The sequence below is a fragment of the Lagopus muta genome, chromosome 4 (assembly GCF_023343835.1).
Source record: "Lagopus muta isolate bLagMut1 chromosome 4, bLagMut1 primary, whole genome shotgun sequence".
Taxonomy (NCBI): domain Eukaryota; kingdom Metazoa; phylum Chordata; class Aves; order Galliformes; family Phasianidae; genus Lagopus; species Lagopus muta.
In genome coordinates, this window is record NC_064436.1 from 9,048,169 (window position 1) to 9,075,953 (window position 27,785).

The window sequence follows — 27,785 nt, forward strand, 5'->3', positions numbered from 1 at the left end:
TTTCCCCAGACATATCCATAGATTTTCTTGACCAGTTGATATTGAATATTGTCATGGGACTGAAATTATATCATTCTCACAATTACTTTCTATATGGATGTATATAATATATAACAGAATGAAAACATAAGTAATCAAGGAAAAAAAGAGGCAAAGCTACCATAACAATGTATATACAGCAATATATTTTACTTGTATCTGGCTCCTGTAACACAACCACATCCTTAAGTGGCTTTAGGTGACTTACATAATTTATTAGGATAGTTAAACGCTTCAAAACAGGATTAACAAGACTGAGCACATGGAGCTGCTGAACCTAATACATCAGTAAATAGGGTAGTTTAAGCTGAATTTCTCTTCAAGATGTAAAGAGACCCCTTCATAAACTTGAAGTTTGAATTCAGAGCTAGAATCTGTTGAGCCAGACATAGTCACAGAGGATTTATTTCAAAGACTCTCTTTAAATGAGGAAATAAATAAAATCTATTTTTATCTATGAGTCTTACAGTTACTTAGAAGTCATTTGGAAATCACAGTTTAATTCTCTTCTCTAAGAGGATTTAAAACATGTTACCTTCTACAAACAGCATACATATTCCATGTTGGGCACCAGGAATGAGGCTATCTCAGCCCAGCCTCCTGAAAATATTTCACTTTGTGTCAAGCTTTAGATGACTGCTCATCTGGGATCAAAACTGTCAAGATCTGTAGTAGAGTGCTCATCAGAGAAGGTAGCATATTGTCCCTGTCAAAAAAAAAAAAAAAAAAAAACCAAAAACACACACACACATATATATATATATACATATATATATAAACAATTTTCACACAATAACATAGTATAGGCTTTCTGAATATTAGCTTAATTAGTAGTATTAAAAAAAAAAAAGCAACAAAATTATTAACAGAATTGATTTGTATGATTGACTGTATAGCTCAAAGGAACTCCCTGCTCCTCCTCCCTTCATTTCTTGCTTTTGAAATGTACACTCCTGATAACAAAATCAAATGAATTAAGTTTAACTCCATATGATCACTGTATGATTGTGGTATAGACTGGTTTTCATAATATTCTATGTCAACGTGGAAGAAGATCAGTTAATTGCAGAAAAGCAAGTTAACTGCTGTAGGACGGTGCATTGTTCTTCTTAAGGCTATACTTACATCCCAACCTTTGCAGCATTACTTATGCGGCAATTCTCGATGAACAGTTGATTTCTTATTTTCTATTAGTCAAGAGAAGCAGCTAGAAGATAAAAATAATCAAGAATGAGCACAATAATGTATAGAAAAAAACAGCATCCAAAAGAAAATTTTCCCTTTGACAGTTCCACTGAATGTTTATTCTTTGTGACATATATGAATATAATGAATTCCAATTCAATTAGCTATAGTCTATTCATGAGGTTATATATAAAGTGCAGTTAAAATTTGAGTCTACTGAGATAGCTTGAAAAAATTTGGTTATTTGAGGCAAAACCACAAGAAGCTATAAATAAACAGTAAATATTAGAGTCATTATTCACTTCTTGAGTCAAAACAAAAGTTGTAACTGATGTAAGCAGTGATTATACTCATGCTGAAGTGAAATGCGTACAAAAATAACCACTAGAAATAAATTTTATTGTCATCCTTGTATATTATTATCATTTTAGATATCTAATCCTCTGTAACCAATTTGGGAAAGGAATTCCAATGGCACGAACTTAGGTGAGAGTTACAAAATGAGTACCATAATGCCTGAGAAAAAAATACTTAGAAATTACATAAATATTCGTAATTCCTTTATCTCTTTTTGTCAGGTAACAATGCAGACAAATTATTTAGAAACTAGCCATGAGACATGGTGTCTGAACATATTTTTTAAACATTAACATTATTTGATATTCATTGGTTAATAATATAAATTTGTCTTACAGAGAAAATGAAATCTGCTCTGGGATGAAATATTTATATGTTCAGCACTTCTGTCTGTGAAGCTGTCAGTTCAAGACCATTTGTTTATAGCCTTCTGTAAAATGTCATTGACCAAATTCTTTCCTACTTCACTTAAATAAACTCTTACTTGATGAAAATTCTTCTGGTGAAATGAGCAGAAAATATTTGTTTACAGGCTTTTTTGTTTTGTTTGGTTTCCCTTAACGTAAACATGTCTTTAATTATAAGTCAGTTATACGTTTGGATGAACACTGCATAATACCTCTTACATTTGTACGAGATGTGCATCTGCAGTGAGGATCAGTTTTTGTTTAAAATGTCCATGATCTTTCTTCAAACACAATTTTAAGAACAAATTTATTTCATATAAAAACATGTATCAAACTACTAACATCAAACTACAATCATCATCTCTCCTTTTTGTCAGAAAACAAGTACAGGTCAAGTATTGCTGGTTATTATTAGTAAATCGCTACATATGAAATATAACAAGATGAAAAACTTCATGATTTGCATTTTCAGCAATGTATATGTACCTCCTGACTATGACCTCTTAATTATACTATCTTTAATATCTTTAAGGTCCTACAGTACTTTACATGAATGAAGAGCTCTAGAAAATAATAAATAATTTGAAAAGAGAGTTCACACATCTCCTCCCTTAAATCGGTGAATAAAACAGCAAAATAAACAGCAGGCAACCAAATCACTCATCGTCTTTATCACTAGAAGTGCAGAGGAACCCTGAGGGATTACTGGTGATCACCTCAGGCTTGGCAGAACAGCAGGGAACTTCACCCAGTTTTCTGTTTAGCAGGAAAACTGTGTTTTGTAGTTTGGCAACTTCCTTGCATACCTCAGAGCAAATTTTCCACGTCAAAGTATCTGCAAGTGCTAGAAATCAAAGAGCAGAGGCAGCTCAGCTCAAACAATGCACACACAAAAATTCAAACCGTTGGGCACTATAATTTCTTCATTGCTTCTTTTTCTTTGTATAAACATCACCTTGTATATGTGCATACAGAGAGATGTAGGATCACAGAACAACATTTCAGAAATCACTTGGGTGATGTCTGGTGATGGGCACCAAGAATGAAACCGACATCAAATATGACCTGCTGACATGCTGAAGATGCCTTTTCAAACAGAGAAGAACATTCTAAGTCAATAACCCCACAACTGAGGAACCCAAATATTCCACTTCTTCCTTTTCCAGAGCCACAGATTAACCAAATCCAGCATCCTACCTACCTTCATAACCGTTGCTGAAGACCTAATTTGATAAGCCTTTGTTATCATTTCACTTGTTCAAAACACAAAGAATGGCTTAAAGGAATTATATGTGCATTTCACTTAAGAGATTATAAGCAAGTGAATGATGCAAAAATGTTTTGTCTCTTTTAATTAAATCCCCTAAATTTAGCATTACTGAGATAAATTATTCAAGGTGGAAAATAATCCTAATAATTTTTCATTGAATGAATCTGATTGTAGAGAGGATGCTAATGTTGTATCTCCTATATTACTGAAGATTATATATACATATGCATATTTTTATATGTGTAACAAAATGATAACAAATGTCAGAAATAAATTTTTTGGCACGTGGAAAGTGCCAAATGTCTTACACAAATCCCTACGGTGAATTTTTAACAGGCTAAGTGAGAAAAGAAAGAGAAAGATAACCACTGTCAAGTGCTATTTAACCAATGTTTAAAGACTCAAGATCTAAGACAAACAAAGATTTGAGAAAGTTTGACTTTGTATTGCTTACACTGGTTCTGATTCTCAACAGAAACTTTACAGTCTAGTGATTAAAAAGCCATGTTTAAAACCACGTTGAAGGAACGTAATTTTTAGGCACTGTTTATAAATGGAGAAAATGAAGACCACATCCCAGGAAAACAAACTTCTTAAAATGAATTTTCCAAAAATATGATTTGTTAGTTTAAAATTGAAATGGAAGAATTAAATATAAAAATATAAAATCCAATAATGCAAAATGAAAAAAAAAAAATAGAAATACAGAAATTAGTGTAGATATTTTACCTTAAATTCCAGTTCTTTTACCTTCATTAGACAGAATGTTAGATTTAATATTTCATTTTCTCATTTTAAATGTATTTGTTACCACTTTGTGAGCTAAACAGGGAATTCTACGTTAAATTATTGCTTTGACTGAAACTTTTTTCAGCAAATTTCAAGGTAATACGAACTTCCAGAAATTTATGTCAGTATATTTAAACACACCAGCATCACAGGCTATGCAAAAGTAACAGCCCTTTCTCTACAAGCCTCTGTTTCACCATGCTGTGCATCATAACGTGTAGCCAAAGTGCATAAACTTAATGGAGAGGAAAGACAATCATGTGCTAAGCCTTTCCCCTTTCTCAGTGTGTGACTATCAGCAGATCTCATGTAAGAAGATACTGAACTCTACGCTGTAAGATGAGCTTAGTCATACCTTTATGTGACATAGTTCCGTGAAAAATTTATGTATTAGACACAGATCTTGGAGATGTTAATCTTTCATGGAGCAATAACCAGAGCCCAGACAGAGACGGCAATCATTATATCACAATCCATATGGCACAGCTACCTTCCTGAAAGCACAGAAAGCAAGAGAAGGATTGGCATTGCTGCCAGTATTTTCCTGGCAAGGGAAGGTGAAGAGGGCAGAGAGCTGTATTTAGGCAAAAGTTTTCCCCAGTTTTGGCTTAAGATCTCTGCAATCTGCTTGCATCCTGAAAGTCTTTGTTCCCAGTACAGTTTAGATGCTGTGTTACCTATTCTCTTCCATCGCAACGAATGAAGTAGGTACAATAAATCATAGAAGGGTAGTTAACATCAGGTGTCAGATTCACACCGAATCAACAGAACTACAAAAATTTAGCATTAATGCTTTGTCTGGCCATAGCACTTATCAAGGAAACTTCCTAGCTTTCTTGGACTTCCATCAGAAATGAAAATCAGATCTACAGCAATCTAGTAAATAGGAAACGTTTAAAAATGATTACTCATTTTTTTTCCTCTTGTTTCTTCTGCTTCTATTCAGGACTGTTTTCTTCTATAAAGTGAAAGAATTTTCAAGGCTTGAGGAACAGTGGAAAATACATGTTGTCACTCAGTAAGGGAAGAATTTGCAGGTAGCAAGTAACCTAAAAATCAGTAATAGCTCAATGTTGCCTAACACTTATATTAAGTTAGTGATGCTATATAATTATTATGTGGATATTTAATTGCGCATGATGCGAGTCGTCTTCCTGAGAAATATTTTCCATGGTTACATGCCATGCAGCAAAAAGCACATAATATGCAATAAGGGCACAATTCCAAGCTGCAAAGCTTTAGTATGACAAGAGAATAGATAGGGCCATTAGTCCCCTGGTCTTGAAAAAGGAAAAAAAGAAACAAAAACAAAACTTCAATTAATCTTAAACATGAATTTCTGGATTAAGAAACCATACTGCATGTTGTCATGATAGAACGGGTTATAGCTCTAATAATTCAGATTAAAAATAAGAAATTGACAAAGATATTCAAAGTTATTAAAATTGTGACATTTCTTACTGCAAAAAATGTTATACAAAAGTGAAGAAAAAGCTTGAAATTAAGATAAGTGAGGAGAAATTCAAATATGAAAATACTGTAAATGAATAGAGAAAATTGTTTAAAAGGGTGACAGAATAAATGTTTTAGCTTAATGAAGTACAACAAACTTGTGATCATCTTCTCTTACCTACAAGAACACCTTGATTTATGTTACCAAAACAGTGCAGTATTTTTGTACTCCAGTTCAGCACAATGTAACAGGAAAGTGATTTTTATAAAGCAGGAACAAGAAAGGGGCAACAAGACACTATTATTTTATTTAACTATCAATCTTCTTTTCTTTAAATTAAAAACAACAAGAAAACAACAACAACAAAAAAACTTATCTTTACTTACAGAAACACATTCATAAAGGGACACACCTTGAAACCTATGCTCATCTGGGCATTATCAGAAATGGAGCTGCAAGCTTATTACAACATTCTTAATCAGACACCTTCTTAGTGGAATTTCAGGACTTCTTCTGGAAAGAGAAGATCTAAAAGATCTAAAAATAGCTTTAAATTCTTGATGTCAATTAATATTTGGGAAACCTATTAGGAAGATGTTCTAAATCTTGCAATTATAATCAATACAGGATTAATTTATTACAGTTCGTACCATTAACAAAATTATTCGTGTGAATCTTATGGGTTACAACTTTGTCAATAGGGTTTGAAGCATATTACAGCTTTTTGTTACTTGTACAAAGTTTATAAGAGAAAAAAAATTGTGTTAAGACAGTTCCTTCTTTTACACGTGAAAAAGAAAACCCAGACTGGAAAAGGGAAGTCAATTATCAATTATTCAGAGAAAGGTGTTTATTGTAATTGTTCAGAGTCACAAAGTTCATTTCCCCTGAACTGTTTCTATATCCACCCGCCAATGATTTGACCCTTGACTCCTGCAATAGTTTAACATTTCAAACACATTTTATAGATTTACATTCATTTTATCAGGTTTTAATATAGCTCCAAATGATGGCTCATTACTTATGAGCACACAACAATTTTCCCATCCTCCTTGGGTAGCTTCAAAGACCTAAGATTTACATTTTTAATGAAAAATATAGGAACATAACAAAAAAGAAAAAAATAAAATCTTCATAACTTTACCAAGAAATTATGTAAATATGTATCTCTACTTAGTTATACATTGAGCATCTTGGAAAAGACAGAGAAGTATATTAACTTTTAGAAAATCAGATATTCTTCCCTTTTTGTCTTCAGAATTACATAGTTGAAAAACACCTCAAAGTTTGCCGTAGGCGAGTAATACTATACATAGTTTGACTTTGTTCAAAGTAAAAAGGAATAAACAGGCAAGAAAAACATCTACCAGAGCAGTTGTTGTTTACAAGGAAAGGAAAAAAAAATGTTGGAGTTAAAGCAACATTCTTTAAAGAGAGACCAACTAATAGTAACAAAAGTCATGAGTGGAAAAAGGAAAAAGAATCCACACAAACAGGAAAGAAAGACACTTTTACTCTGAGATACAACTACTCAGAAAGTGGGAATGCACTTTTAAAATATTTATTTTGTATCTGGGGAATAGTGCATCAAACAAAAACTTGTTCAATAGGACACATTTCCTCTCTACAAGAAATAATATACTGCCCTTTTGCTTGCCAATCGTGTTAATGTTGTTTCAGAGACAATAATATCAAAAATAAAATTAAGTCTCATGCAATGAAAGGAAATTTTATGTAAATGGATTGTAAAACTGATGGAATAAATCAAATAAATTCCAAAATGAAAAAGAGATTTTATGCTCATCTGGCTACAGGTAGACTTCATCTACCTACCTGCTCGTATTTATTTTTTGCAGAACTGTTGATAAATACTGCTAGAACAAACTTAGTTACAGAATTTTTAAGCAAATATACTACTTTCAGGCACATCTTATCATGAACTCTTTTTTTCCTAGAGTTCCTTTAATTTATTATGTAGACTATAATTTAAAACAGCATGGAAATATTTTCTTTTTCTTCAGTAATGATTTCTAAATACTGTTAAATCACTACCTTCAAATTTGTGCTGAATCCTGTTGGAAAGTCAAACAAAAAACACCACTGCATACAAGTCACTTACAGTCATTTTGCACTCTTTTTTGTGATTTGTAAATTATACAGAACCTTGTCATAGCATTGAGTGTGGAACAGACCCAGACCCACAAAGATTATTGAATCCAACTTTTGGTTGGACAAAACTACCCCAAACTTCATTTCTGAAAGCACTGTCCTTCTCGATCAGCAACAGCTCTCAGTGCCATGACCACTGCCCTGGGTAAACTGTTCCAGAGCACAATCACCCTGATTGTGAAGAAACTGTTCTAAGTATCCAGCATGACCTTTTGTTAACAGTCAAGAACTGAAGAAAACATAAAATAAAATAGCAGGACTGGAATTACTGTTCTCCAGATAAATATGATATTAAAAGAAAAAAGAAAAAAGAAGTGAAGTCTAGTAGTGCTCAAAAATGAACGTTCTGGAGTGTGGGAGGAGGACAATCTAAGTCAGTACTACAGTAACATCAGAACATTTCATTTGTGTTTTCTGTAATTTATTATTTGTAAATGCCATACTTCCTAAGCATATAGGATGACTATAAGAAATACATGGATCTGAACAGTAAAATATCACATCCATTAATATTAGATCAAAAACATATCTAAAACAATGCTACTGAAAGTAGCCCAGCAACATTGACATTAAATATATGAATCTTTCATACAATGAAAATATTTAAGGCTGTAGTGTCTCTGAAGTATTTTGCTAAAACATATATATTTTTAAATTGTAATTGTCTGGCTTACAACAATTATATTTTATTTTGCTATGTAACATTAAAAATCCCTGAAGGAATACTAGGTAGTTGACCCTGCTTTAATGTTTAATATCATAAAGAAAGGATTTTTAACTTCCTCTGTAGGTAGAGTGGCAGAAAAGACTGGTAAAATAGCAAACCAACTTTATCTCCCATCTAGCTTGCAACATGCTAAAGAGCATGACAGAAAGAGCATTCTACTTGGACATATAAAAGGATAAACTGAAGACACAACGGAAGGATGACTGACGATGCTTTCATGTAAAGTAAGAAACTTCAAATACACTTTTCAGAACAATTGGTCATAACGATAAAGCATCGTTTATAGATGTTTGTCCATCTTGTAATGGAAGATTTTAAACCTCCGTATATATATCAAGTACAACAAGGCTGCGGGGCTATGAATTCTGGGCAAGATATTTGCATGCAAACAGGTAAAAAGAGATGGAGCAGTGGAGGACGATGAAAGAGCAATACGCAGAATTTTAGTATATTTGAACATACTTGAAAAAGAAGCAAAAGCTATTTAGGCTAGAAAGGCAATTTCAACTCTGAAGATGCAAAATGACCATGGTTTGGCTGTGAGTTTACGAGTGTGAGCAAAGAAAATGTATCATCTTGAAATAGCAATGCAAAATAAGTCAGCAAGATTTATACACACAGATCAAAGCACAGGACCAGTCAAAGATAAAACTTAAATATTGGTCTTCAGTGACTAGGAAACACCCATGACCTTTCAGAGGAGGTGGGGAAGAGGAGAAGACACAGGCGTAAAGCTCAGGTTCTGTACTGTGCCATTATAAGTTTTGATTGGTTGATTGGTATTGCGCCAACATTTCTGAAGAATGTAACTTCACTATCTCTGTTACTGCAACTTTCCATACATTAATTTTATTACAGAAGGGGAAATAGGAAATTACATGACAAAGACTTGACAAAATCTACTGACAAAAAACAAGCATCTGCAAATTCTAGTCCACCACTCTTGAAATTTATTTATTTTATTTTAAGAAATAAAAAATAACATAGGTAAGACAAACAGCAGATCTTGAATTAGCGTTGCTCAGGTTTCACAGTAGTAGCAATTATCAATCTTTTTGTTTGTTTCCTTTTTGAGATCTCAAAGTACATCTTATTTATGGTATCTTGCATTCTGCAATGTCCTTTCTCTTTTTCGGCCACATAGTATCACAGAATGATTTGAGTTGGAAAGGACCTTTGGAAATAATCTTTTCCTTGCATAACAATTCATTGCTTCACAGCACAGCCATATTTAAATGACATCTAGTAAGCTAGATAAATAAGGAAAATGAATAATTTACTGTTTGCCAATGACAAATCTGCCCCTTGTGAGTTTACATTAATAGCACAACACCCAAGTAACTGAACAATTTCTAATCTCACAGAGATACATGAGAGCATTGTTGCTTATTACCCTTCAGAAACTGTGAAGCAGAAATCACTTCCTCCCAGTGTACAAACACTACCCTCATGGTAAGTGTCAAAAATCAAATATATGGTGTGAATTTCACACACATTCAGAGTGCCAGCACCGAGTTAAATCTAAGTAAATCTTGCTTAATTACTCAAAATAAAGATTTAAACAAGATGTTTAAATCCTGTCTGCTCCAAGTGCTGTACTTTGCAAAGGATTAATGCATCACTAATAATACTGAAAGTGGTTCTGCAGTACTGACTCAACAAGCTCACTAATGATGCGGAAAAGCTACACTTGCCAAAAATTAAACAGAGTACCAATTTCAAGGTATCTAATATAGATATATATACCCTGGCAGGCAGACACAAGCACATTCTGCCTGCGTTCTAAATAAACCAGATGCCAGCCTTCTCAAAATCAAAAACAATTAGTCTCGGTTAGCATGACGTTAAGCTAAAGAGCTGAAAGTTGAGGCTAGAAGCAACTTTCAAGCATCTTAGTGGAAAGATTTTTTTCTAACCTGTCCCTATTGCCAATCTTTCTCTCAACATTTTTTTATTTTTTTTATTTTTTTTTATTTATTTATTTTTTTTTTTTGAGAAAAGAGTTTGAATCCAGATTTTTAAACTGAACTTACATCCCTGCTCATTAGGTTACAGGAATTCAATGGAAATGGTATAGTTTGCCAGTTCAGATAAACATTTCAGTTCTTTAGGAGAGAATCACAGCCTTTTCTCTCTGATTACTATGTTTACTGAAATCTATACACATATTGTCCGATAATTAACCTTTCAAAGTTGTCTCTGGCGCCAAACAAAGCAACAGAATCCATGCTTCCTCTATTAATAATACAGTTTAACTTGGAAGGAGTTAAATATTAATAGTTTTCCAAAATTACACAGGTCAACTTGGTCATATGGTTCCTAATTCATTCTGTAAAATGTGACATATCTGTCTATCAACATACATGAGACAAATGAAATGCTTAGAAGACAGACAAAATCCAGGCAAATCCGAGGATAGCAGAAGTATCCTCAGATTGTAAGTTTTTTCTTCCAATAAAATAACAAACAGAGTACATAGTCTGGGCTCCCTGGTGGTAGTTATTCTTAGATGACAAATTATTTTCACAGGGGCAATTATGCACCAAACACCTGTTGTTTCACCCAATATATTATGATTTACTTGAGAGAACATGAAAACAGCTTGTGTGCTTCAGTACACAGACCACCCCTACTTGAAAAGAGGAAGAAAAATATTTCTTTATTCCTCTGAAGATCTTCACATTTCAAATATGCGTGAAAACAAGACAAAGTAACTACTGGAAATTTGTTCTAGTAAACCATTTCAAACAAAGATATACTGTAATTATTTCACTTAATGTATTATGAATGCATTTACAGAACATAGATCTTACTCAACATCCAGATATTTCAATATCCCAAAACCATCGTTCTATAGGTATTTTACATTTGGTTCTGAATTTTTTAATTGCCAAGCTGAGTGTGCCAAAGGATAAAATTCCTTTTAGATTTAAGAAAGTGGAATCTGGCTATTTACCAGAGGAAGATTATTAAAAAGATCAATGGCACCTACTGCATCAGACAAAAGGAGCAATTCAAGCAGGACATCAGACAGTTTCAGTATGGCTGCAGACTGCAGGAACTATAAATGAGGCCAGATGAAGAATAGTGTTTTATAAGAACAATTCAGTTCTAGATGTTTTCAGTAATGTATATTCATGAAAAAATATCAACATGCTTGCCAAACTTGTTATTACTATTTTTTTTTTTAAATCTCTGTTCTGAGTGAATTGTCTACTTGCGGGCTACAAAGATAAGATTAAATCACTGATACTGCAATTAACTCCATATGTGTTTTATTTAAAACACAGGCATTCCCTTGCACTCAAGGCACTGTGGTACGTAATGAACAAAATGAACTTAAGTACGGATTAGACTGAATCTTTTCATTTCTTTGAAAAGTACTTCAAATTTTTTTTAAAAACAGCAAAAGATACAAATATTTTGTATTGAATATTTGTATTAAAAATATTGAAAAAAAATACAAATTTTCTTCTGCCTTTGTATCACAAGGATCTGTCTTAAGGCTTCAGAAGTTAAAAATTCCTTTGTGACTTTCAAGATCTTCCTCAGATGATTTAATAGCTTTTATTTTTTCCTGTTTCACTGACAATAATTTCAGCACATCACAGTTTTTCTCCTTGACTAATTTTGATTCATATGGTAAATTCTTTGTTTTTCATAAATACTTCTGTTGTTTTAGATATGAATTCCCTCCAGGGAAAGGACTACTCTCAGGTGATTGTCATTTGTTTTGTGAGTCATTCTTGATGTGATGTCCTTCAAACCAAAGTAGATTAAAGAACATAAATTGATTGGAGCTTATTAACATGCATGTTGCCACTTGTCATCTGTTTTGTTATCATAACTGCTCTAAAGAGTCCCTGGTTGGGGATTTTTTTTTAATGGTAGGCTTTCTTCCAGTTTAATTCTTATTTTTTGTTCTTCATCTAGCTCAAAAACCTTATTTTTCAACAGATTATTGTATACATAATTTATATTATATAGTATATTATACATGTACCTGAGAAATTTATTACAAAATAAAATATTATTTATATTTCTTGAGATTCTTTTATTGAATATGTGGCATTATTTGCATTTTATCCTCTAATATCAACGAACCATTTTTCAATTAGCTTTCCTCAATTGTATTTATCTGCTCTTTAGTTATTACTATTTAGTAATACAGATTAAATATTCTGGGAAGCTTTTTTTTTTTTTTTTTTTTTTGAAGTTCCTAATTTTTCCACACAAATCTATAACGAAGAAAACTGTGATTCAAAAATACAGATTACAGATTAATTCTACTTGAATATGTAGGTCACTCTGAATATAATGCCTCCTATTTACTTTCGTGACCACTGCAACAAACGCAAAGAGCACAATAACACTGACGAAAGATGAAGCACATTATCTCTATAAAAACACTAATTTTCACCATAGTCACCACCATTAGCAACACATTTTGACCAGGGATGAACAAGAGCCTGCATGTAATTCCTGAAAATATCTGTACCAGCAGAGGAAGTGATTCACTGCCCCACCTGCCTCACTGCTCACATCCACTGCATGGTCTCAAAAAAATATTCAGCAAGCGTTGATGAATGTCAGTGGGTGTTTTTTTTCTGCATGGAAGAATTCAGTGACACATTTTACTTCATACACACTGCCAGCTGCCACACTGAAACAACATGCAATGGAGTACTGGTGGGAAGGTTCAGCTTCTACTGCCATACCACCAACATCCACCTCTGAAGTCATGAGGAAACATAACAAAATAGCAGCTCTTCCTTTCAGAACAGTCCTTATATATTTAATACATATTTTATATATATATATATATATATATATATATGTGTGTTTAAATATGTTAATTAATACGACTTCAGTATATTACTGCCCCATGCAGACTAGCTTGAATGTACTTAAAGAATGATTAAAACAGGTCCTTTGAAATTTGGACATCAAAATTTGCTTTATACAGAATGGTCATACACCACATGAAATCTCTCAAATAGTGTTAATAATGAAATCAATATTCCTATAAAAAAAATTTCTTTATCTAATTCTATTGATAGACAGTGTTGAGAGAAAAAAAAAAAAAAAAGGAAAATCAAGTATCATTTGTTCTTCACTGTTCCAAAAACGTAATTCCACCTCTAAGTCATAGTAAGACTGTATTGTTATCAGTACATGAGTAAAGACAAAATACAAAAGTAGGAACTAAAAGTTCATCATTTGATATGTATTTGATGTGTACAATCATCCAAAAGAAAATATTCTCTTGTATTCAGAAAACCTGATCCAATTCTTGTGATGTAGATGTATGGATGGAAAACAAGATCTAATAATACCAGGAGAATAACTGTAGTATAAAATCAGTATTAGGTAAAAATGTAACACATAACTGCTTCTCTTTCTATCACCTGAGCATGTTTTAGTCTTGCAACTGTAAGTTTTTTTCAAGCAGCTAATATAAATTAGAATTAGAGCAGAATGGAAGCCAATGGAGGTGAAAATAAAAAAAGGGAGGCAGAGAATAGTAAAGAACAGAGAAAGCGAATATTTTATCTTATTTCAAGTCTTTCTGTATGAACTTTCCCCCTTTCTCCCCTAGAAAAAGGTTTGCACTTTTTTTTTTTTAAATCAGTTTGACTGTAGGTTATTTAATGGTGATTAATAAGATGCAATCATATTTATGAAATTGTTGTGAAGGACATCTTAGTGGGAGTAAATGAGTGTAACACAAACATAGTTTATGGATCGTCTTCAACTCTTTATGTATGAAGGCAATGTTAATCTCTTTATGGTACATAATAACTAACACTTCTTAGTTAATATTACTTGTATAAGAAATTGTATACTACATCTGACAAATTAACAAAATATCATACCTGCCAAGGACAGCTTTTGCATTTGAGTGTTACCCCACACATTGCAGTTTAGCCTTATCATAAACTGAATTATCAGTCCAGCTTCCTGGCAAGTAGTTACTAAGAAAAGCACAAAAAAACAGCCCCAGAAGCTGTGAAATGGAGGTTCTTGTTCTTTTAACATAGTCAGGTGTTCTACACCTGGAATAAATTGAAGACATTTTGAAGTAAGATTTAAAGGACAAATAAGTCTATTTCCCAGGCTTAGCAAAACATTTCAAATCTTGTTTAGATGATCTCCAGTAAAAGATTTAAGTATTTACAAGCTGCTCCTCTCATTCCCAACCTGAGTACCGTTACCAAGAGAAAAAACTGTTAACTATTTAAAGAAAAGAAAATTAATTTAAAAAAAAAAAAGATATCATCACGCAACTTGGTCATCATGCAACTGCATCATTCATTTCAGATACTCTTAAAGCAACTGTATTCAACCTTGCAATTGCATAACATAGCAGTTAACCACCATTAAAGGAAGAAAATCATGACAAGAAGTAGCTTCAGAGATAAAGCCTATTCTGGAAGATAAGAAATTCATACACCTTGTGAACTATAAATAACTATCTCTAGTTACCAGGTAAACATTTTTTCTTCCAACCAGATTTTGTGTACAGATTTGTCTATGCTATTAGAATGCTAAGTGATTTAAGTAGCACCATCCACTTTCCAAACATAGGGTGATAAAAGATTATCATCTCAGTCACTAACAAGAATTTTTATGTAAAAATTGCTAATCTTTTGGAGCAGCTTGAATCATTATTCTCCTAAACTCCAGATGGCTACCTTCCCATTACTATATTTTGCTTTATCATTCTATTATGCTACAGCATATACTGTCAGATAAAGTCTATTTACCTTTCTCTTTTTTTTTTTTTTTTTTTTTTTTTTTTTTTTTTTTAATTCCAACTTAGATTTGTATGATTTAAACAATTTTTCCTTTTGAAGAACCTGAACCTATGTCACATGAAGGAGTGGTTAATCTAGTGGTTATTCTCTCTAATGCAATCCAATTAAAAACAAATAAAGAGACAAATCATTGGGACTTTTTCTTTAAAAGTTTAAGCAAGATATATTTGTTAATTACATTTTTCTCCATGCAAACAATAGCATATTCTTCTGACATCTGTTTTCTCTGACACTACTATTAACACATTACTAGGTTTTATTATATTTTCCTCAAATAAAACTGTTCATGGGGTGAAAGTGTACAGTCTATTTTAGCAGATTACGTATTATTTTCGGTTCAGAAACAAAGGCAACCACAGAGAGTATGCAAATTATGCTGTTTTAGAGGAAGATAACCTCATCCACCAATACCCTTCTCCCACGAAGACAATCTATTCCATCAGTCCATGAGCTGCTACACTTTCTCTCTACTGTAAAGAATAGGGACAGAGCATTTCTTTGGGAAAAAAAAAAAAAAATAAACTATAGAGGAAAATCTTGCAGCACTATGTAATAGCACCATCTGGTGACTTCAGACCTGATAATAGAGAAAATATCATTCTACATTTTTACCTGCATACATTCTCCTTCTTAAGTGTTCATCCCAACAATCTTTCTTTTAATTAAAGCAGCTAATCATTTATATTTTGTTGCCAAATACAGAAAAGAAATTCAGAATATTTTTAATATCAGGGAAGTGTTCAAAACAAAGGGCATACTCTCATCTGAGGAATCTCTACAAGCATGTGGCTAGGGACAACAAGACCTTTAGGAATAATATGGATACTTATGCTTAATGCTATGACATTTTCTTCACTTGATCTTTAAAAGGAATTCAGTTGATTTATCTGACATAAATTAAGTGCACTAAACAGGAGATCAGTAAATAAAAATATATCAAGGCAATCACCAGGCTTCTTATTCCCCTGTGTTCCTTCAAGTGCCTGGAACTCTGGGATATGTCCTTGCAATGACTTAACTTGCAAACTGCACGTAGAATTTTAAGAAGGTTCAAATGAGAGGAAGACTTGATTTAGTGCACAAGAGCTTGGCCTTATGTCTAAAGAAATGAGATGTTATAGGTTAAGTTCGGCAAGATGAGTAGATTTAAAATGTCATTATAACTTATTTGTATTGCAGTAGCACCTTCACAGACAAGCCAAAGACCAGGACATATTGTACTAGGCTAGCAAAAACTATTAGTAAGAGACAAACTGCGTCCAAATTGCCTTATTATGTAGAGCTTTAATGTATTTAAAATCCAGTCACATATACTTCCTATCTCCTGATACATAGTATCAAATGTATTTGTAGTGCACTGTTCCTGCTTCTTTACAAGAAAAAAACAAAAATCAAATTCATAATCCATATTTAGAAGACAGTAATGTTGAAAGCAAATTTACGTCATTAGTAAGAGGGAATTTTTCACTACGTTAAGGTCTTTGATATGCAGAGAAGAGGAGCAGAATTTCTAAATGACCTTGAACCTTCAGCTGCCAAAACACACAAAATACGCTTTAAAGTACAAATAATATTTGAAAGTACAAAGTAAGGTATGAAAGCACAAAATGATGTATGAATATAATATCAATATCTGGTTCAAACAACAGATACATTTGTTCTTTTTTATATTAAGGAAGAGTTGTATTGGACAGAACATACTTCCAATTAGGCAAACTTGCAAAGTCATTTTTAAAGTTTTGAAAGTTTTCATAAGCAAACTTATGGTTCACGAAAAGTTCACTTTAAAACACTGGAAAGAGACTGGAAGAGAAAAAAAAAAAACAGGATAAAAGACTAAATTACTATTTTTGTGGGCAGCTTTTCTAGTAACAGCTAACGCAACTCCACAAAACAATTGTGCTCATAGAAAAAAAACTTAACATAGTAAATAGAACACTGAACAAAGAAATAATGCTTATACACTAGAGAATATTGACATTATAGAATCATAGAAAGGCTTCTATTGGAAAGGACCTTTAAGATCATCTAATTATAACCCCGTACTGTGGGCAGAGCTGCCCCCCTCCCCCCCCCCCAATAGCTCAGGCTGCCCAGGGCCCCTTCCAACCTGGCCTTGAGCACCTCCCAAGGATGGGGCACACACAGCTTCTCTGGGTAGCTGTGCCACTGCCTCAGTACCCTCTGTGTAAAAAAAATCTACCTAATGTCTATAATAAATACCCTCTCAGATTAAAGGCACTCCCCCCTACTTTATCACTCTCTGCCCATGTCTAAAATCTTCCTCCATTTATAAGCTCCCCTCCTGTACTAGAAGGCTGAAATGAGATCTCCCTGAAGGCTTTTCTTCAAGTTGAACAAGCCCAGATCCCTCAGCCTTTCTTTTAGGAGAAATATTACAGCTCTATTTCCGTACTTCCTCTAATATCTCTTTCTGATGTCTTTTAACAATGCATCAGACAGAAAAGGAAATAGCTCTAAATATGTTAAATACACAAACCCTGCTCTGAAAATAATGGCTCCTATTTTGTTATGTTGGCCCCTGACACAGCCTTCAAGTGAATTGTCAAAGACAGATCTTAGGTTAGCAATAACTAAAAAGACAAGGATGTGACAGGTTTCTTAGATTTGCAGAGAATAAACATCTTTCCTGAAATTATTTATTTTTTAGTTTCCAGCTTTCTTGAAGCTTGATCATCCTATACACAGCTTGAAGAGGCTGAAGTCTTTTGTTTTGTGTAGTGTTTCACACATGTGTTGTTTGGTTAGTTGTGGTTTATTTTTCTACTTTAAATAACAACTCCTGGTATGGTATTTTTTCCTTTTTTTTTTTCTTGCTTGTTTGTTTTGCACAGGATAGAGAGCTTATAAAAATAGAGAAATTACAAATACATAACACATATTTCAAATGAATCTAAGTAATATTTATATACACTGTAGATATTCTATAATGTATTCTGCCACAGATATGTGTCCTGCTGTAAGAAAGCAGATTTCTTCTTAAGCCTGTGAAATTCTGGGTATCCTGATATGGTTATCTTGAATGTTACTCACTACACAACTAGGCATCTGAATCACACCTTAATAAGAGGCTGTTGCAATTGACTTAAGGAACATTATTTCCAAAATCATCGTAAGTTACATTTGCCCAGACTGAACAGAAGTAGAAAAATGAGTGTATCAGCTGCAGTAGCATGTCAAGTTTCCATTAATGGGAACAGATCACCAAGTAAGCTGTCATTGCTCCAGCAAATTCAGTGAAACTTCAACTTGAACCACTAAAAATCTGCCAGGGATGTCTACTGATTCGTTATTTGTTCCCTACAGAAACAAGAATTAGTGGGGGGGGGGGGGGGGGGGGGGAAAGCAACACAGCATCTCTCAGCTTGTGTGATTCTAAACATTCAGAAAAAGTGAGCAACTTTTTTTGCCTGCTTTTAGGCAATATCTTGGCATGTTACATAACAGAGCTTTAAGGTGCACAGGAAAATTAGCCTGAAAACATCTGGGATGCTGTGAGAGGAACACTAACAACAGGAATGGCTTGTCATGTTGAAATATTAACAATCTATAACAACTCTTGGCAGAGTGAAGAAAATGAGAAATGTAACACGACAGCCTTGAAAACAGAGGAACCTACGTTAGCTGCACCATCTACTCTTTTCACAAACATGAGAAGTAGCGACTACCACGGATGCAATACGTACTGTAATCATGTAATTAATACTCATTTAACCGAATTCCACATTATAAATCCCTACTGTAAAAATGCAATGGATGAGCTATTTACAGAAAACAGTATTGTACAGCATTAAGTTCCATACTCACCACAGAACATGATGGAACATAGACCAGAGAATCCTCTATTCTTAAGGCAAGTGTTATTGGCTTTGGCACACAGCTATATTGGTTTGGGAACAGGTTTATTTCCTAAATCTTTTCTGCATCATACTTAACAGTGGTCTAGTTTGGAAGTCATCATCTCTGAAGCTCCTGATTCTGCAGATAAATAACAGAACCACATAACTGAAGGTGGTGGAAGAGTTCTCTGGAGATCATCAAGTCCAACCTCCCTGCTGAAGCAGGTCTTACAGGAAAGTATCCAGGAGGCTTTTGGATATCTCCACAGTTGGAGATTCCACAACATTTCTGAGAATTACTTTGTTTTCCATACTTTGCACTTATAGAAGTGGCTTTTTCATATCAATACAGACATCAACCTATTCTAGGAAATCTGCTTTAGCAGGGGTCTTGGACTAGTTGATCTCTAAAAAAGTCCCTTTCCATAACTCCATGATCAAAGACTGTTGCAGCGTTCTGTGACCCTCACAGTAAAGAAGTTTTTCGTCACATTCATATGGAACTTCTTGCGTACCGGTTTGTTTCTACTATCCCTTATCCTGTCAGTGGAAACCACTGAAAAGTGTCTAGCCCCATCCAGTTGGTTCACACACTTCAGATATTTATAAGCATTGATAAGATCCTCTGTCTTCTTTTCTCCAGACTGTATAGTCCCAGGGCTCTCAGGCTTTCCTCATACAAGAGATTCTTCACATCTCTTACCTTTGCTACCCTGACTCTCTCCTGTAGTTCCCTGTATTATTGAAAAGAGAACAGAACTGGACACAGTACTTCAGATGTAGCCACACTAGGGCAGAGTACAAGTGAATGACTGCTTCCCTCAATCTTCTCTGTATTTTATTTAAAAAAAAAAATATAAATAATAGCTTGGCCAGTATTATCAGATTAAATAAAAGGCAGCAAATGCTACTTTTTCCTTCAATGAACAGTAAGAAACAATGAAAAGATGCTAAGGACTGTTAGCACTCCCACTGACTATAAATGTATAGATCCAGTAGTAACACTTAGCCAATAAATATAATTTGAATGGATAAAAATATTCAATGGGGAAAATCACATTTATCTTCTTCTATGGCTTACACCCTTTCCCAGGGAGGGCACAGCTGATACAAGTAGTACCTGTCAAATATGAAAATTATTTCTAGAAGTAATTTAAAAAGAGCTTGAGTTGATTTAATTGAGTGCTACTGACAAAATCAGGAAGGTTTAACACAGGATTTTCATGTCAGATCAGTTAAGTTCATGAGTATCTGAGAGGCAAGTGCATGGTTCTGGTTTCATTCTATACAACAGTCTTGGGCTGTGCCATCTATCTGTGTTGCAATACTTAGGCTAAGTGCCTCAGCTTAGGATCCCTTTCTTTTTTCTGTAAAAGTTTGAAGAGGGACAAGCACAGGTGGCAAGAGCGTGATCTTCATTTATTTGTTTAAATTTATGATTAGAGGCAGAATTATTAGTATCAAGTATTTGGCAGAAAAGTTTAATTCATTCACATTCTTGCATTTATTTTCATCAAAAGAAAATATTAGGCTATAGAAGCAGAAGGGATTTTTTTGTACAAATATCTTCATTACGACAAAAAAAAAAAAAAAAAAAAAAAAGAAAGAAATCCAACAACAAACTGGAAATTAGAGTCCCCTTCAAGGAAACAGAAATGTACTTCAAGTTCACAAACACTTGTTCATTGCAGAATATAATTTACTCCAAGTGAGTGCTTTTGGTCAAGATTTCTTTCTTCCAGAAATTCGGTTTCTATGTTACGTTCAGTTTTGGATCTGACCAATAATTCTATTTCAATTTTGCAATTCTAAGCTACATATTAATATTTTTAATGAGAAATACATAAGGCTTGTGTCTTTTTCTGAGTAGAGCTTATTCTCTCTTATTTCCATTTTCAGTACAATTGTATTTTGATTTTTGTATGCCTGCTTGTTGGGTGTTTTCTTGTTTGTTTTTTAAGTACTGAGAACTTATATCAAGTAGAGTCAGAATACCTTGATGTTGCTCAGCTACATTAGGTAGTGTTTTCTTTCTATTTGACAATATATATTTTATCTTCATACTGTCTTCTAGAAACATACAAGATGTAAATGTTCCATGCACCCCTATTTGATTCCAGACAATTTTTTCTTTCCATGGAAAAATATTTGTGGATTTTTAAGGACAATTTCACTAGCGTCATCCTCCCAAAAGCAGATCACCTACAAATCTTATATTTTTTCTTATACTGCCCTGCATTTCTCCACTCTCGTTAACTTCTTTAAGAGGTTCCCATCCATTATTATTTGTTTCCAACACTGTTTGTTGATCAGGGCAAATTTCTAATGTTCCTTGAAATACTAAACACCTAAGCACTTGAGGCAGTCACAAAGGCTTCTTTTTTTCCAGACTTTAAAGATCTTCCTTATTTTTTGAATTTATCACTCTCATTTCAAAGCTGGATGTCAGATTTTCATTAAGTATTTAGTAAGCATCTTACTTATAATGTACAAAGCAGTATCTTTTTCTCTTGTCGTCCATATAACATGCTTGTGCTCTTTAAAATTATGTTAACTATATCATGTCATAAAAATGTATGTATTTAATGATGTATTTAATAATACGAACACATACATATGTAATGCTCTCAATCACTTCCATTTTCTATCTGTCCCAGATGGAGACAAAAGCACTGCATGCTTCACAAGAGAAAGTCACAAGAGAAAGGCAGAAAGATATTTATATAAAATAGATATAAGATGGTAATTTGAACAGTTATCACCTCGAGTTAACAAGATTTGAAATGGCTAGATGTCTTTGAGTATTTGCTACACAGAGCGTAGAGGGTACAAAACAAATCTAAGAACAAATCTCAGCAAGGCTGCTATAGCTTAAAAACTGAAAATTACTTACAGAGGACCAGTAGGCAAAGCGTCAGCACAACCCAGATGATCCTCTTTTCAGGCCTGAGTTAACCTCAAGTAATATCCCTACTCCAGGTGAGGTTCTGGGGTGCAGACAGACCTTGGTGCTTGCAAGAAATCTCAAAGTGGTGATTGTCCACTTGCCATTTATGTGGTACACTGATTGACTCAGTCACGCAACATAGAATTGGATCTATTGAACCAGGTGTGTTATCAGTTCTCAGAGAACCCAGTTTGAGACAACAGGGCAGTCATTAACTGCCCCCTGGTGAAACCCTGATTGTTAGTCTCAAGGATAAAATCTTTTGCACCTCACTGTACACACTAGGCCTTTGGCATAATGAGTAGGCTGGGTGAGTTGATAAGGAGTGCACAGCCAAACCCTATCACATAGAAAATGGCTGCTTGAGTTACACGACTTCATGTTTGGCAGTTTGCAAAAGTTAACATGAACACCTTTACATCTGTCAATTTACAATCTTATCAAAAACTAAAAACAGATACGTTAAACAAAAATCACACCTACATTAAATCACACCTATGAGTATTAACAATATTTCCTTTAACTATTACATCTTAAAAGAGCATTTCCGTACAGCAGACCTATACGTCATGCTAATCTCTGTCAAGCTACTCTTGTTTAGATTATTCTAGTGTATGTTAGCACAGCAGTGCTTTTGTTCAACTCTGGCATTTTCCTCAATATTCGAGGCTTTGATAAATATCTAAATTATGCTCAATGGTGTAATCTACTTGGAAGCAGTTTGTCTCATCTCCTACAATTAAAGTGATAAGATTAGATTGATCAAACTCCTTTCAAGCTACTAACAGAATACAACGTAAACAGAACTTGGATTTCAAAAGTATAAGTGTTTTTTTTGTTTGTTTGTTTGTTTTTGCAAGTAGTATTACAAAAGAAGAAATAGCCAATGATTTTAAAACAGTTCAACCAGCACGTGAATACACTTGTGTCTACTGAAGATTATCTCTACTGGATTTTTCTCTTTCTATTTTAGTTTTATTTTCCTATTATGCATTTTGCTGTTGTGGGAAACACTGAAATCCACATTGCAAGACTATATACTGATACTATATTATAAGACTATAACATTTATAAATTTTTAAATGTCTTGATAATTTACTTTTACACAACGAAAAAGCAATTTGCTTTTTAGTTACATATATTTTATTTTTACATATAGGGTGTATATATTGTTACATAATGCACATATTATATTATTCTTTTTATGTATATATATATATTTAAATAACTGTTAAAGAGAAAACTACAGATTTTTGTGTAATGAAAAGCAATGCAAATTCTACCACAAATTGAAAGATGACCAAACTGAACTTTAAAAGCATTGAAACAAAAATTATCTGTGCTTGCTTCTTTAACACCTAATTTCTGCTTTACATACATTTACACTGCCTGATTCAAGCTGAGATGGGAAGTGGAAGTGCAGATATACCACAGTAAAACCTATGTTTGTAGCTGTTCCAGCATGACCTGGAACAGTAGGTACTAATGATTTTGGGAGAAAACCAATTATCGTTAAATTAGTTGAAGCCACTTTGCAAAATTTAATCCCTTTTTGTAGTTCAAATAAATGTATATCTTTTTTCTGAGTATTTCTCTGAATCAATTTTTTCTGGGTTTATATATTTCTTTGATTTAGAGGCCTGCTCTCTTAGGGTAATAGGAAATAAATGCTCAGTTGTACCATTTCTACTACCACTGCCTCAACCTCATCTGCTCAAAAGGTACATTCCCAACCCTACAGACTGGCCAACCCTAAAGAGCTGGAATAGTTATAGAGCGTGATTAACATTTCTTCTATTCTTCAGTAACATGCACAACGCTACTATTATTTAGAGCTGTAAATATCCAACTAAGCCCAACAAATTCTAAACAGTACACCAGAAACTAACCAAAGGAATATATATTTTTACATATCCATCAATAGTACAAAATGGAGCATCCCCAGCTACTACTGTGAATAGTTTTGTAATATCCTCAATGACAGTTCTGTTCTCTTTTTCATATCCATTACTATTAAAGTAGCAAATCTGTGTGGCACAAGATATAAGAGCAAATGCTTTGCAGTTACCTGGAAGCAGACTGCTTTTCAGAATTCAGCCCAACTGGAAGGAGCTCTATATCTCTGTTAATATGATAAAATGCCTTTTCATTCTGTTCCTTTTTATTTATGCTACCTGAACCAGCTCAAACTAACTCATGACCATGCAGAAAACTACACTCTTGTTAAATTCTCATGATCATTTAAGTCTGAGATTATGCTTTTTTTGTACTGTCAGTGATTTTTAATCACATGGAGTCTTCTAACTCAGTGTTACCTGTTTTCCCTGAAAGAACGAACAGTATGTCAGAAGCAGGCACTACAGTTATACTGCATGCAGCATTCTAGGAAAATCCTAAGGAGCACAGCTTAGATAGTCACTCTTACACTATTAAGAGAAAAGACTGGATAAAAATGTGTAGGACAAGTGTACGTGACTTTCACATGGCTGTATGTTTTTTTCTATTACCTGAGAACACGCTGTTTCTTCACAGTTTCACAGATGCAGCTAAAGCAACTCCAAGACAGAAAGGAGAATGGATAACAATTACCTCTGTGGGAAGCTGTACCTCACCCGTCTCTTTCAAGCCATGCTCCAGAAACAACCCTGATCACTAACATTCTGCAAACATTACCTAAATGTCAGAAGTGAGAAATAATACTTTTCATGAAACAAGCATTCACAAAGGAAAACAAACAAACAAACAAAAAAATTAAGGGCAGTAACAAGTAGTGACTTCATCCATATTTACTCAGTAGAACCAATTCCAAAGTTAGGAACCTTCATAGAACAAGTAACTAACAAAACAGATAAAACTGCCAAGCTCTCAGCATACAACTAAACTGATATCATAACCATAAGTGTATTCATCACAATTGAAATTCCTCAGAAAATAAACAGTATAGGTACTATGAAAACACACAGGATAGATAAACAAATACACAACATTACTTCCTGTGAAGTCCGAGTTTGGAAGACATAGGAAAGCAAGAAGCAGCTAGTGGGCTACTTGCGATATGAAAGAAAAATAAACTTGTTCTGGGGACATCTCCAAATCAATGAAGCGAGCTTTTGTAGTTCACTTAAAAATAAATAAATAATAATCTAGTTTCTTCTTCAAAACCATCTGCCATGTAATCAGATTCTGTGGTCATCACACACAGACTCCATAAAATCAAAGTACAGATGGTGGTTTATTATAAAATAACATAGGAGGCTTAGAATAGATGATACATTTGGTCATTTTTGCACATAAACTCCCTGATTAAGTATGAAAAATGTGAACATTTGTTTATCTTGGAAAAACTGCTATTACTTGTCAAGCATGACCAATTATGTATTTCTGAACAGTTATCCATATAATTAAGAAAAACAGCCATCTGTAAAGTCAGAAGTTTGCATCTGTTTCTCGTGGATTCTGTTTGAGAATCTCCCCTCCCCCCCCCACCGTAATCCATATATAAATATCATTTCTCTAATCTGATTAATTCATAAAACAGTAACAGAAAAAAAGAAACCAGAGAAAGCTCTTTGCAACAGGTTTTTTGGAATTCCCTTCATTGTCTTTCCTAATCTTTTTTCATTGTTGTTACTTTCTCTTCCCCCTCCACTCCCCCCGACAGATGTCAACTAGTAACAGGGAAGGAAAATATGAAGACTTTTAACAGATATTTTTATTTTTCACCCTCTACTGCACCTAACAGATGCATAAAGTCTATATTACAACAAGGAAAAAATGAAAGCCTTTCTTATTTTAGAGTTGCTTGATCGTTTGAATTTCAATTGAGAGAGAAAAAAATACCATTTATTTCTAGATTCTGTATTATTAAGGCAAAACTTGGTCACAGAAATATGCAAGCAAGACTAACTGCAGTTTGAGTCAACGTATCAAGTATCTGTGAGATGGGGGTGTCTTGCTCCAATTTATAGGAGGAAGAGGAGATTTTTTGATGCATGCATAGCTGACATTAGGTTAAGAAACAATCATTTAAATGTTGGTCCTACCAGTTTAACACAAATCTTAATCACAAAGATATGGAAGGCTGAGGACACTGTTACCAATTAGGGTGATGGGGAAGCGGATGATAGGAAAAAATAAAGAGTGGCGTAAAGCGGGGATTAGTCATCACCAAGATCCATCGCACATCATTCCAAGGGTCTGAGGTAAAAGCACAGGGGGACAGCAGCAGCAGCACGGCTGGCCTCGGGCAGCAAGCAGGTACTGTGACAGGGTAAGCCCAGGAGAAAGCAGCAGGACTCAGGCAGCAGGCCAGGAGAGTCCATCAGCATGCAGGCATCTCGTTGTGAGGAGTATGTTGTCAAAAACCTAATCTCATAGTTGCTGGTCCCTTTCTTAATTCTTCTTCTGCCAACGTGGCATTTCTGGGTGCTTGGTTAAGAGCCATGTACAGTTACCTCCCTGAAATGGCTATCTCCCTCGAGATGAGTCCACACAAAATGCTTCCTGGCCATTAAGCTGCAGCTTACTTCTCTCTCACTGCCCCTGGCCTGCAAATCTTCAAACATAAGATTTTGCTACCTTTGACCAGGGCTGGCCTAGACTTGTCCATCTGTGTCCCTCAGGCAAAGGATTTCTTAACCCTTACCCAGGACTGGTCCATCAGTGTTCCTCAGCAAGCTTGGAGACAATGGGGCAAAAGAATAATCTCTTACAGGAGGGGAGGGAAATCAATAAAAGCACATTTCAACATTTTTAACACAGAACTACAAATTAGGTCTGGGAAAGAGATGTTTTTTTGAGGTGGTTTCAGTTACTATGAAATCTTCTTATGAAACGCAGAAATGTATCAAAGACAGAACACTTGAATACTAGCAAATTTGTATCTGAATCAGTAATAAATGTTTATATTCAACAAAATCTGAAAGTAATTCTGAACAGTCCAACACCTCCCCCTATAATCATTGGCATTCTTTTTGAATCAGGTTAGAGGCAAACTTTGATTAGAAGTCTCTAAGAAAGAGTGGTTCTAGAGTAATTGAGTAAGACTATGTTAAAATCACAGAACTGTAATTTATGTTAGAAAGGATCTCAAGAGATCACTTTTTGCGCCAACGTTGCTCACAACAGTAACTACTCAAGTTCTTAACATCTCCAAGGATGGAGGTTCAACAGCTCCTTAAGCAATCCATTCATGTGTTTGACAGCTGCCCTGGCAAAAATCAGACAAACAAATGCTGATTGTGTTTGTACAATTAGTGTGTTTGCTTTTATATATTTTCCTAAGCTCCTGTACTACAAAGGATCTGTATCATTTCCTGTCCACCTCTGCTATAGAGGAAACCAAAGTCAGCTCTTGGGTCCTATCTTCCCTAGGCTGGACATCCAGGCTTCCCTAAGCTTGCTTATCCGGTTTCTCCTCATAGGATTACCTGTATACCATTTCCACGTTTCTAATAACCAAGTCACCCATACTATTGACCAACTAGCTTACATTTCCCTCCACCTTTCTGTTGCTTCTAAATATACTAATTAGAGGCTTGTACGTCACACATGGAGGCTAATAAGCAACACACTTAAATGACATTGTTCACATCTGTTACAGTTGGTGTTACAGCTAGAAGATCATTGTAATGAAAATGGGAAAAGAAACAAGCAGTAAAGAAATGCTCACCTGTATCCAGAGATCTAGGTTTGCAGAAAAACCTCCACAGAAGAGGGATCTCCAGAAAGAAAGCCTTCCCCTGTGGCAGTCAGCACATAAATG

General features: G+C 34.2%; 1 long non-coding RNA gene across 1 annotated transcript; it reads right to left on the minus strand.

Moving 5' to 3' along the window:
* LOC125692214 (uncharacterized) lies at positions 1-27,761 on the minus strand. Its single transcript, XR_007376522.1, has 4 exons — positions 27,693-27,761; positions 4,403-4,541; positions 1,165-1,246; positions 1-745 (listed from the first exon to the last, which is right to left on the minus strand). It is a non-coding gene; the product is annotated as an uncharacterized LOC125692214 (long non-coding RNA).
* Positions 27,762-27,785: the final 24 nt, after the last annotated feature.